We start from the raw sequence: 10255 nt of genomic DNA on the forward strand, positions 1-10255 counted from the left end.
TGCAGCGAGAATGCTTTGTTTACTGGTACATTGCTTCATTTAACTGCATAGTCGGATAAAGTGTAAGGTACTGCACTGGGCATTTAACCACTAATAATGTCTAGGAGGCAATGTAGGCTAGCTGCATGCATTTTTTATTCATTAAGTGTGCCATAATGCAGAGTGAGAAATTTGGAGTGGTTATGTAGAAAAGAATGTCTGCCCACAACATGTGCATAACTTACAGATGATGGTCTTATAATGTTTGATATAGATTATGATTACAATGCTTTGTTGAAATTGTCTCTTTGAGACAGCTGATTTGCATTGCTTAGTAAAAAGCAGTTTTCTGAATTGAGCATCTGAAAATTATATTATGGAAGAGTAATGCACCGATAGTTATGTGCTCTTTTCATTTGCAGAAACCATGACGTACACCCACCCAGATGACATCAAAGACTGGTCAGAAGACATGCGCGACTGGCCAGAGATAAGGGGACCGGATATTGTGTTCTACTTAGTGCAGACAAAAGCCTGTGACCTGCTCTAAAGTAAGAGCATACAAATCATTGGAGTCATATAATTACTTGCAGTCAGGGTGGGTGGGGAAAGTACTTGCACACAGAGGGAGTGATGACACTGCGATGCTAAAATCTGAAGTGACGCCCTCACAGGCTGTAAGTAGCAGGCCACATTCAGTGTGGCTGTCAGCAAAGAGCACAGGTGAAGTTCTGCGTGCTGAGTGCTCCTGCTTGGCTGGACAGGCAAGAGTGTGCAGCCATGTGGGAGCGGTACCGTGGAAGGTGGACTGTGAAGTTTCTCGTGGCTTCACTGGAAGGGTCTGCACAGACGTTGCCGAAAAATGGAATAGAGGAACAAAACGCAACGTTGAGACCAGCAGACTTGACCACATAGACTTCAAGTCGAAGCAAAACACAGTCGACCCTGAAGTTCAGGCTAAGAATGTGCTTTTTAAAGCGCCACTCTCAGAAGAGGAATTGAAGAAAATGCATGAGGAGTCAGGATATCCCGAGCTCTTCAATAGTCCAGGTATCATCCATTTTGTTAATGTGCTCAGCTGTTTTCAACGTCTGTCTTTACTTGGCTGCGTGCTGAGTAAATGGCAGATGCTAAATATTCCCATGCATGGTTTTGTGCAAAGCCAAATGCACGTTTGGTTCCAGATTCCCCTCACGTGTTTTGTAGGACTGTTTTTCCTGTTACTTGAAGATGGTTCTAGGTCATGGCTGGCTGAAAAACCGAACTTGCTATCGCTAGCATGTCAGCCTTATCACATATTTAGAGCAAAGAAAAAGTTTAACCTCTTGTTGTACACTATATGGATAGAGGTTACAGAGGCATATTCGTTTCAATGTGGTGTGCTCTTTCATTCCATTTCCAGGCACTCAGCTTTATGCAACGTTCAGTGCAGCACCACGGCAGATTTCGGCAAGAGGCTGCACCACATAGCAGCCATGAAGCCACAAGTGATTCACCAGCCAGCAGCCTTGGATGATGTGTGCCTTCTATAACAAGTTTATAAACTTATCGCCAAAGGCCGGAGCAGCTTTGGAGAAAGAAACAAGGAGCTAAAATTCGCCACTTTGGCTAATGGCGGGGTGCCTTAGATGGACAGCACCTTGTATAAGAAAAGTGCCTAAGAAATGCATCACACCAGGTCACAAAGCAGTGAGTGCTATAATCAGTTCCACGTTTTCTGGCAATGAAGCTACGAAGTATGGCCAGAAATATGAAACAGTGGCTCGTGCACAATTTGAAAAAAAAAACAGGGCACATTGTGACAGGCTGCGGCACAATATTATGTCCAGATATGCCCTGGCTCTCAGCGTCTCCCTATGATCTCCTTGAGACAGCTCCCGCTGTTCTAGAAATAAAGTGTCCACATGTGATGAACTGTGTGGACCTTGTGCGTTCTGGAAGGCACAACGTTAAGGAGGTTGATGTGAAGGTACATGCTGTCCGAAAATGGGCCGAACAGTTACTATGCCCAAGTTCAGCTGCAGATGCTGAGCACAGGTCGTGAACTCTGTTATTTTTACATGTGGAGTGTAGAAGCGGAAATTGTTATTGAAGTGCCTTTTGCACCTATGTTCGTGAACTCAAACTTGCCACGACTCCAACAGTTTTACTTCCGTGACCTCCTGCCAGAATTGGAAAGGCGCCATGCGTCTGGACGGCTTATTATCTCCACAGAGTACTCAAGGTTCTGTGAACCCAGAGTTTGAAAAGAGAGTGCTCCTGGAATAAAAATTCTTGGGCTGCGTATTATCCAGTACTTCATTTAAAGTGCGAGATACTGTGTGTCTGAAGTGTGCTTGCACAATAGGCAACCCTTTAATTCATGAATTTATTGCCGGTCCAAGACAGGTATTCAACAAGTTATGTCCTATAATTGTTGACCTGTGTTATATATAGAGCAAGCGATCTGCTCAGTGCAAAACCATTGTTATAATTAGGGGAGCAGAAAGTTAAGCTAGTTTGTTGATATGCATACTGAAGATGTTGGCGCGGAAAAAACAAGGACAAGCGAGACCTTCAGATGTGAGTAGCGCTCGTCTTTGTTTGTCTCGCTTGTCCTCGTTTCATCGCGCCAACTTTTTCAGTATGCATTATTATAATCCATATCTCCATGGCCAATGCACTGTTACGTGTAATGATGTCTACAGTTTCCACTTGTTTTGTGTGTACATTGCTTAATGGCCACTGTGCTATTTGGGAGATATTTGCAAATAAAATAAGTGCATATTGCATTGGTGGTACAATGTAATTACAAAGCGAACAAAGTCATTTTAACGAGTGAGTACCATAAGAAGGCCTTTTAATTGCAAAGGCACCTATTTAGTTCCACATTTATTGTGCATTCATAAACTGGAAAACTGAGTATGTGAAACACCTCAAGTGCAAATACCTTGAAGTCCAGTCAGCTGATAGAAGTGTTGACATTGGCTGCAAGCAATAGCAATCTAGAAAATGCTGATGCGAAATAAAGCCACATGCATGTATGCAGTGTCCCCACATCTGCTTTTCCAGTTCTTTGCTTCATATGCACATTGAGGATTAGAATTACCTCTTTTTTAAGGTATTAGTGATAAGTATTGAGCACGTGTAAGGACCTGTGTTTTAAATGCCAGCCACGTCATTGCTTTGGAATGAGGTCCTTTCCAAGTTTTAGCTTGGAAGGCTACTGCAACGTGGCTCCAGTCATTTGGCACGACTACTTTATTTTGTTCACTTTCCACAGTAGGGAGGCTGACCAAGCGTACTCTTGTACTTGGCACAAATTTACTCAGTTATGGCTTCTCTCGTGGTAGCGATTAAAGGGCCTTGAGATTGCAAAGTCCTGCACAAACAAGAATCATTTGACTTGTCGTCTCCTTGGACTTGATGGGCAGGGCCTGCTTAAATATTCTGTAGGTTTTAATCCTGTTTATTGCGCGCTCCACGTGAATACGCACGGAAGCTATCCGTCTCGTACTGGTGACTTCCTCTTCACTGAGTTGAGATTACCCTGCAAAATGACATATCCATGAGGCAATCCAATGGTTCATTATCGCATGTTTACGCGATACCCTTACCTTTTGTGAAGGCAGGAACGTTTAGGTTCACTCCTTAGATTATCATGCTTGTTGTCAGGGTGAAGTCTCTGTCAGCCATGACTTCATCTCCTGGGCCGAGATGGTCCTCCAGCTTGCAGTCTTGTGTGATATATTTGTCCGATGCACGTCCTCCATAAGCTGGAGACACATACATTATGTAGCCATTTGGTGCTATGGCAATAAGAAACTTCACAGTGTTGTGCGCCGTGTAGTTAACTGTAGGTTTGAGTCCTTGGCGTCAGTTTTTTTGGCCGCTGCAGGTTTATCTCAGAGCAGTCGACAATACATGTGGTTGTGTCGTATCCGTTGTCAATGAATGACTTGAGCATGCTGTTTCGTATGATTGATCGTGGTAGAAAAATTACGACTTTTTTCATAATGGTGCACAGCACCGACAGGACATGCCTGAAAATGCCTGAAAATGCCTACAGATATTTGAAATATTCTAACGAAGTGCCCATAGAGAAGGCCAAGGCGCAGTCGCATGAGAGTGAGCAGCAGCTTATCTTCATAGGGGAGCACAGTGAAGACCTTCCTCGATTCTACTTTCACTGCTACGACCAAGTTTCGGAAGGCTCTTTTAGCCAGCCCCGTATAAAAGACACAGTCGTCTTCTCCTAACGTAGCTGCAGATAGCTGCTGCTTCTTTGACCATGTGCCAAGTCCAGGTTGGCAATAACTATGCTCATTGTTCTGGTCCTCCCACTGAGTTGAAGTAGTTTTCACTTCAACAGAATGTTCCTGCATTGAAAGCAAGTTTCAAGAGTTACTTGCTCACCAAATAACAAAACAAGGCACCAATACAGTGGTTAAAATCTCATGATTATCCAAAGCTACACCTGCACATTTTCCACAAATAGTCCTGAAATACTTTCCATCTCAATATCACAAAGCCAGCTAGGCATAACTTCAAGCATGAAAGTCATCAGCATGCCACGACTGCTGGAACCCTTTTACCTCCTTCCTGACTGGTGATAAGAAACTCATTGGCCATAAACAAATCTCTTCTTATTGCAAAAAAAAGCAACAGTAAGTTGCCAGGTCTGTATGTCGGTGCGGATGGTAAACCTAAGCAGAGCTGCAATCCCTGACTGCAGCTTGTGAGCTGCACATATTTTTGAAGTGGCGGCACACCAGTCAACTTTTTAGTTTTTCTGAGCCCTAAGTAACAACTTAGAGGATAAACCAGAGCAGTACACATTTTAAATGCATTCCAGTAATAAAATGGCTTCTGCATTTCAAGAAACTAGCACCTTGAATTCTTCAGCTGCGAAGCAGCTATTTGTGGCCACATGGACTTCTATCAGCATGAACTTTTGTTTGCTTTCGCGGTGGACCCAACCCGCAGCAACCATAAAAATTTGGCAATAGAACATTCCTTAAGTTTCCCTACGCGTTCCAAAGGTTCTCTTCACAAAATTATTGGAAAACTTGTTTCTGCTGAGGTGTAAACAACTGTGGCACACATTGGGGACTGGCATTTCACATCATTAGAACATGATAGAGGATTGCAGAAAAAGTGCTCACTGAAAAGCCTATGAAATGATCTCCAGCAATACTTTTAGTCATATGAGTTTCAAAAATCATTGCCTCCACATCACGCTCCATTTAGCGCACTAAAAGGTCCTTTCCGTGAAAAAAGGTCATCCTGATTTTATTTCTTAAACCATTTAAACTGCTTGGCCCAAATATCACTTGACAACCACCCTTTTATCGGTTTACATTTTGGATTACTTTCTTCTCTTGTATATGAATTTTAATTATGAAATGAAACCCTTAATCTCTCAATTTCTTTGTGAGCACACTGCACCCGTCATGGTGAGTTGCCAGTGCCTTACATGAGACTTCCCTGATGTGTGTTGTTAGTGTGGATACACTTCGACATGCTCAGCTCTCTAGCTCCGGCAAAACGTACTGGTGCTGGCAACCTGTATTTTGTTAATAATACATATTTTTGCATGTCAGAGCTTGTGCATTATGAATCCAACCATTTCCCATTAGCTTTGATGAAAACTTTGTGCCATGGACGGCACATATGCATGTTTCCACTTACCATGGCAGTTGCTGCTTCATCTGGGATTACCTCATCGGCCATTTCTGGTGCTGCCTGAATAATGAAAAAAACAATGTGCATCGAGTATTGCTGGCAGTCTGATACTTGTCCTAGAGTGCATGCTTGTCATAATGCGTGCTGCCATCACTTTTATCTTCAAGTCACTGACTAGTTCTCACAGGCTGAGGCATCAATCATCAGCATCTCAAAGAGACGCACTATTATTGGATTTCGGAGTGAGCGCGCTCTCTGTGCAACCATCTGCCCTTAGCCGTGACATTAACACTCAAAGAATCGCACACAGCTGGAGGCAGGCGGGCACTTACCACGGCAGGAGTCGCTTCATCTTCCGTCATCTCCTCAGACGTTTCAGCAACTGCCTGCATTATGGAAAAATATTGTGCATTCAGTGCCAGCAGTAGCATGATGTACAGTAGCACCCAGGATACTCTCTGATATGCAAGATGTTCTTGGAGGTTTTCATCCAAACAATTGAAAACCGGTATGCGGAGAGAACTATCTGCCTAGCCGCAAATCTTAACATTTGAAGCCGTGACCTCACAAGTGTTGTCTACTAAACATATAAAAAAGCACGCAAAGAATGTCTACTACATTCAAGTCAGTGCGAAAGCACCCTTTTTTTTCTTGTAGGAGATTACGAAGAGTGGGCAGTGTCGCGGGACGGAGAGCTCACGGAGGACGAACAGACAACGAACAATTTTGCTCGGAATTTGTCCCCATCAGATTAGTGCTTACGCACTAAAAGTCCTTGATACCTCCATATCAGACTGCTTCAACATAAATTGAAGCTGAGTGCTTCAACATAAATTGAAGCACAAGTGCATAATATGTCAGGACATGGCCATTCCGAATGCTGCCAACTTAAACGACAGATTGCAGATGATAGGAGTGCACTTGCCATAGTAGGTATTCCTTGGTTTCGAATTGCCTCCTCGTCCATGTCGGGCACTACCTGCATCGAAGAAAAATGCGTGTCAATTGTTGATCATAGTACTAAGTACATTCGATTGTTACAACTTATGTAGAACTTAGTGCTAACACAGGCCCCTATGAAAGCACTTACCACAGCAGTTGCCACTTGATATGATTTCGGCTCCTCGACCATGTCATCAGCTGCCTGTATTAATTGATATTAAAGCACAGTTACCAATGTGTGGTTTTAATTTATTTCTAAAATAAAAATTTGTTGCAGCATGCATATTTATCACCGCTAGCTTCCATTATGCAAGTCAAATCCATTTTCCGGTTCAGAATTCAACCATAGACCAAATGCAAGCCATTTTTAGTGTTTCACTTCACATTGACTACTTTTTATCTAATATGCACTAAGACAGGTTACATATGGGTATTAGCAGATTAATGCATCATAGTGTTGGGACCCAATGTCTGATTCAGCGCCAGCAGAAAAGAGTTACAGCACTTGAGATTTTTATAACTATTTTATTGGTAAGAGCATCGCGTAGTGATGACCAGTGGCCTTTTGGTCAGAATTATGATCATAATGTTGCTATCTAGCACCAGCTCAACCATTTATGCAGTTCTGTAGTGAAACTGTCCTTTACACCTAACCTAGATGTCAAAGCACACTCAGTCAGTCAACCCAAATTTTACTCTAGATGCGTTGAAAGCTGGAACTTGTCCACCGAAGGCACTGTTTGGTGGATGAACAGGGCCGAATAAAATACCTATACACTAAGGTGTGCAAGTTACATGCATACATACAAGGTAGCAAAAATAAAATTTAAAGGGTATTCATGTAATGTTGTGTGTGCACTTATCCAGAAACACCTCTGCCTATGAGGCAGTGACATATTGGTATGTGGTGCGATGATGCATAAACTCGGCCATCGTGCAGTTATGAAGTGAAACTAGACCTTGCTCCAAACTACACAATGGTGTTGTATTTGAAAGTTTCTATTCTGAGCAAAGTCTGTATTTATTAGCAGTTCAGATATGCCTACATGAATATGAACTTCTCTCACAGCTTGTATCATGTAACGAAGATAAACCATTTAATGACGCTGCCTTTTGGCACCTGAGGTGTTAGATGCTGACTGCGGAAGGAAACATTAGCGTGACCATGTCCTGCATTAATGAATATACTGATGCAAGCTGTACTATTGGAGAGAAAAGTTTGTGGGACGTTAGTTCTTGGAATGAAAGAATGATATTGAATGGTGTTAAAGGCCTAAATGCACCTTTATTTGGTAACAATATCGGGATACTGGGTAGCGAGGTGGAGCTGAAATAAGCGTTTGTTTTTCCACAAACTCTCATCCCATAAACTTTTGTCCCCACAGTACAGAAGGTTCCTGCTTGATATGCTCGAGCAACTTTCTAGAAAAGAGAAAATGTTTATAAGAGCTTCCATTCCCATTACTTTGCACCTAACAACGATTCCAAACATCTCACAAGGGGATGATTTAATGACCTAGGAGAGCGTAGCAGCGAGCAATCAATGATGCCATGACATGCACACAAATGCGCTCCAAAATGTGAAAGTTGTGGACATTAAGTGGTATGCAAGGCTTTCACTTACCAAGTAAGCCTCATACTGATAAAGTGGTGTTGCAGTATCCTTGTCATCAGACATGGACTGAACAAAAATAACAATTTGACCATTTAGTGCTTTCCTCGTAACCTTTGACAACATTTACTGTATACGTCAAATCACCCACATTCACCATGAATGCAGGGGCATCATTATTGTTGTCAATTTCACCCTATATGAATAACTATGTGTAATTGCAGCTGAAGGAAACAACTTGTCTGAAAGACAACTATGCATAGTTACCTTTCGGCATGAAAGGTAACTATTCCTAAACATAATACCAGCACACTCTAGTATGCAAATTATGCACCCACGTACAGGAGCGGAAGAGAACAGTTTTCATGGCATTCACTCAATGCTGCACGTGCAATTATTAAGAAACAGTTCTGCCCATGAGGTAGGGCCCTTTCAGTGGTACTTGTTTGGTATGCAACAGTGCAAAGAAAAACGGCAAATTACCTTACCGACTAGGAGGCTTGTCTGCATTGTAATTTTTCTTATTAGCTAAAAACTATTTAAAAATGCCAAACACATTTCGCTGAGCGCCAAAATATTTGATATGACTCGACAGACACTTAAGTGAACTATTGATTGAATCTGATCTCGCTTCTCTTCACCTCAAAAATACATGCAGACACCAACCGATGTCCAAATGCGTACCAGAGCACGCGACTGGAGCGCTTTGGAAAAGTATGAAGAATGTACTGCGCTCTATCTGCTTAGATCGCCCTGGGCTGTATCACAAATGCTTCCAAAAAAAAGGGGGGGGGGGGGCGAGCACCACAGAGAATTATTCTCCGAAGCACATGAGAAAGTAAAGTAACGTGCGTCTGGTTTCGCCGATTCGCGATGTTGCTTAACTGCGCACTCCAAAAGCTGAACGAGCATGCCATCGTCTCTTTTGATTATTTTATTGTGCCGGCGGGCTTTGTCTGGGCATTGCACCGTAAGTATCAGAAGATAATAAACTTACCAAATCTGGACACGCTTGCGCGCCAACGTTAGTTATCTGTCCAGAATCGCTGCACAACCCCGTCTCGGCGCCAGCCGATCTCCGCATCTACAAAGAGGCACGACCTGTCACACTTCCGAAGTGCGCGTGAAATATGGTCGCGAAACATCAAAGCGTACCTTCTTCGGTTGCGGTGTGTACGTCTGTCTGACTAGGCGTCGTCCTCCAACAACCTCCTGAAAAATGATGCTGTTAAATCGTCGTAGCAGAAGCGTGTGCGCTCATCTAGGTCGTGAGTGAAAGACGCCGGAAACTTCCTTTGTTCTCGTAGCCCACATCCAGCATGGGGACAGCGTTTTCGCCCGTCTTCTTTACTCCGACGAAGTGTCGCGAGCACACACGGGAGGCTTCTGTCGCGTTAAAGTTCTTCCCGTTGACGGCTGCGATTCACTGCTGCCGCAGTTCAGGCGACGCGGAGAAACGATGCAAAGTAAACATATCGCATCGACACTCCTCTCGCGGAACGCTGTGCTGTGGGCACACGATGACGCCTAGAATGCTTTTTTTGCGCTGGTTGTTAGTGCATCCGTAGAGAGCGCAGTTCCGGTCAGATGATTTTCGATTAGAGTACGACATAGTAGAAGCACGCCGCTTCGAAAAGCACAGACAGGGCCAATGAACTGCTAGGCGAGTCGGCGATGTCACAGCTCGGAGAGAGGTGGCAACTGGGGTAGGATACTCTCAACACCGGGGATGCCAGCGCAGGCGCGCTGGTTCAAGGATAGGCCGTGAAAAGGTCTATAAATAATGCAATTGTGATGCACCTGCTATGCTAGCTAGTCATGCCTCTTCGTGGTCCATGCGAGGCAGCACGCTGAATACCCTTGTATTTCTTCTCCTGGCTGCGCCGCACCAAAGCGTGTCCCTTAACTTCAAAAGCCAAAATGATCTCGTTTATTGCATACCATCTGCCGAATGTCACGCGATATCTTCTTTAACTCGAGCCCTAAAAATGCACGGCAGCAAACGACGGCAAACTGAAGTTGTTATCTAGCCATAAGTGTCGTGCAATGCCAGGTGCC

At 43.6% G+C, this 10255-nt stretch overlaps 1 long non-coding RNA gene across 1 annotated transcript; it reads right to left on the reverse strand.

Annotated features, from left to right (window-relative positions):
• Nucleotides 1–6018: 6018 nt before the first annotated feature.
• LOC144109677 (uncharacterized) lies at nucleotides 6019–9418 on the reverse strand. Its single transcript, XR_013309628.1, has 6 exons — nucleotides 9353–9418; nucleotides 9195–9281; nucleotides 8210–8266; nucleotides 6734–6787; nucleotides 6532–6622; nucleotides 6019–6029 (listed from the first exon to the last, which is right to left on the reverse strand). It is a non-coding gene; the product is annotated as an uncharacterized LOC144109677 (long non-coding RNA).
• Between the last annotated feature and the right edge of the window lie 837 nt (nucleotides 9419–10255).

This window comes from Amblyomma americanum, chromosome 11 (assembly GCF_052857255.1).
Source record: "Amblyomma americanum isolate KBUSLIRL-KWMA chromosome 11, ASM5285725v1, whole genome shotgun sequence".
NCBI lineage: Eukaryota > Metazoa > Arthropoda > Arachnida > Ixodida > Ixodidae > Amblyomma > Amblyomma americanum.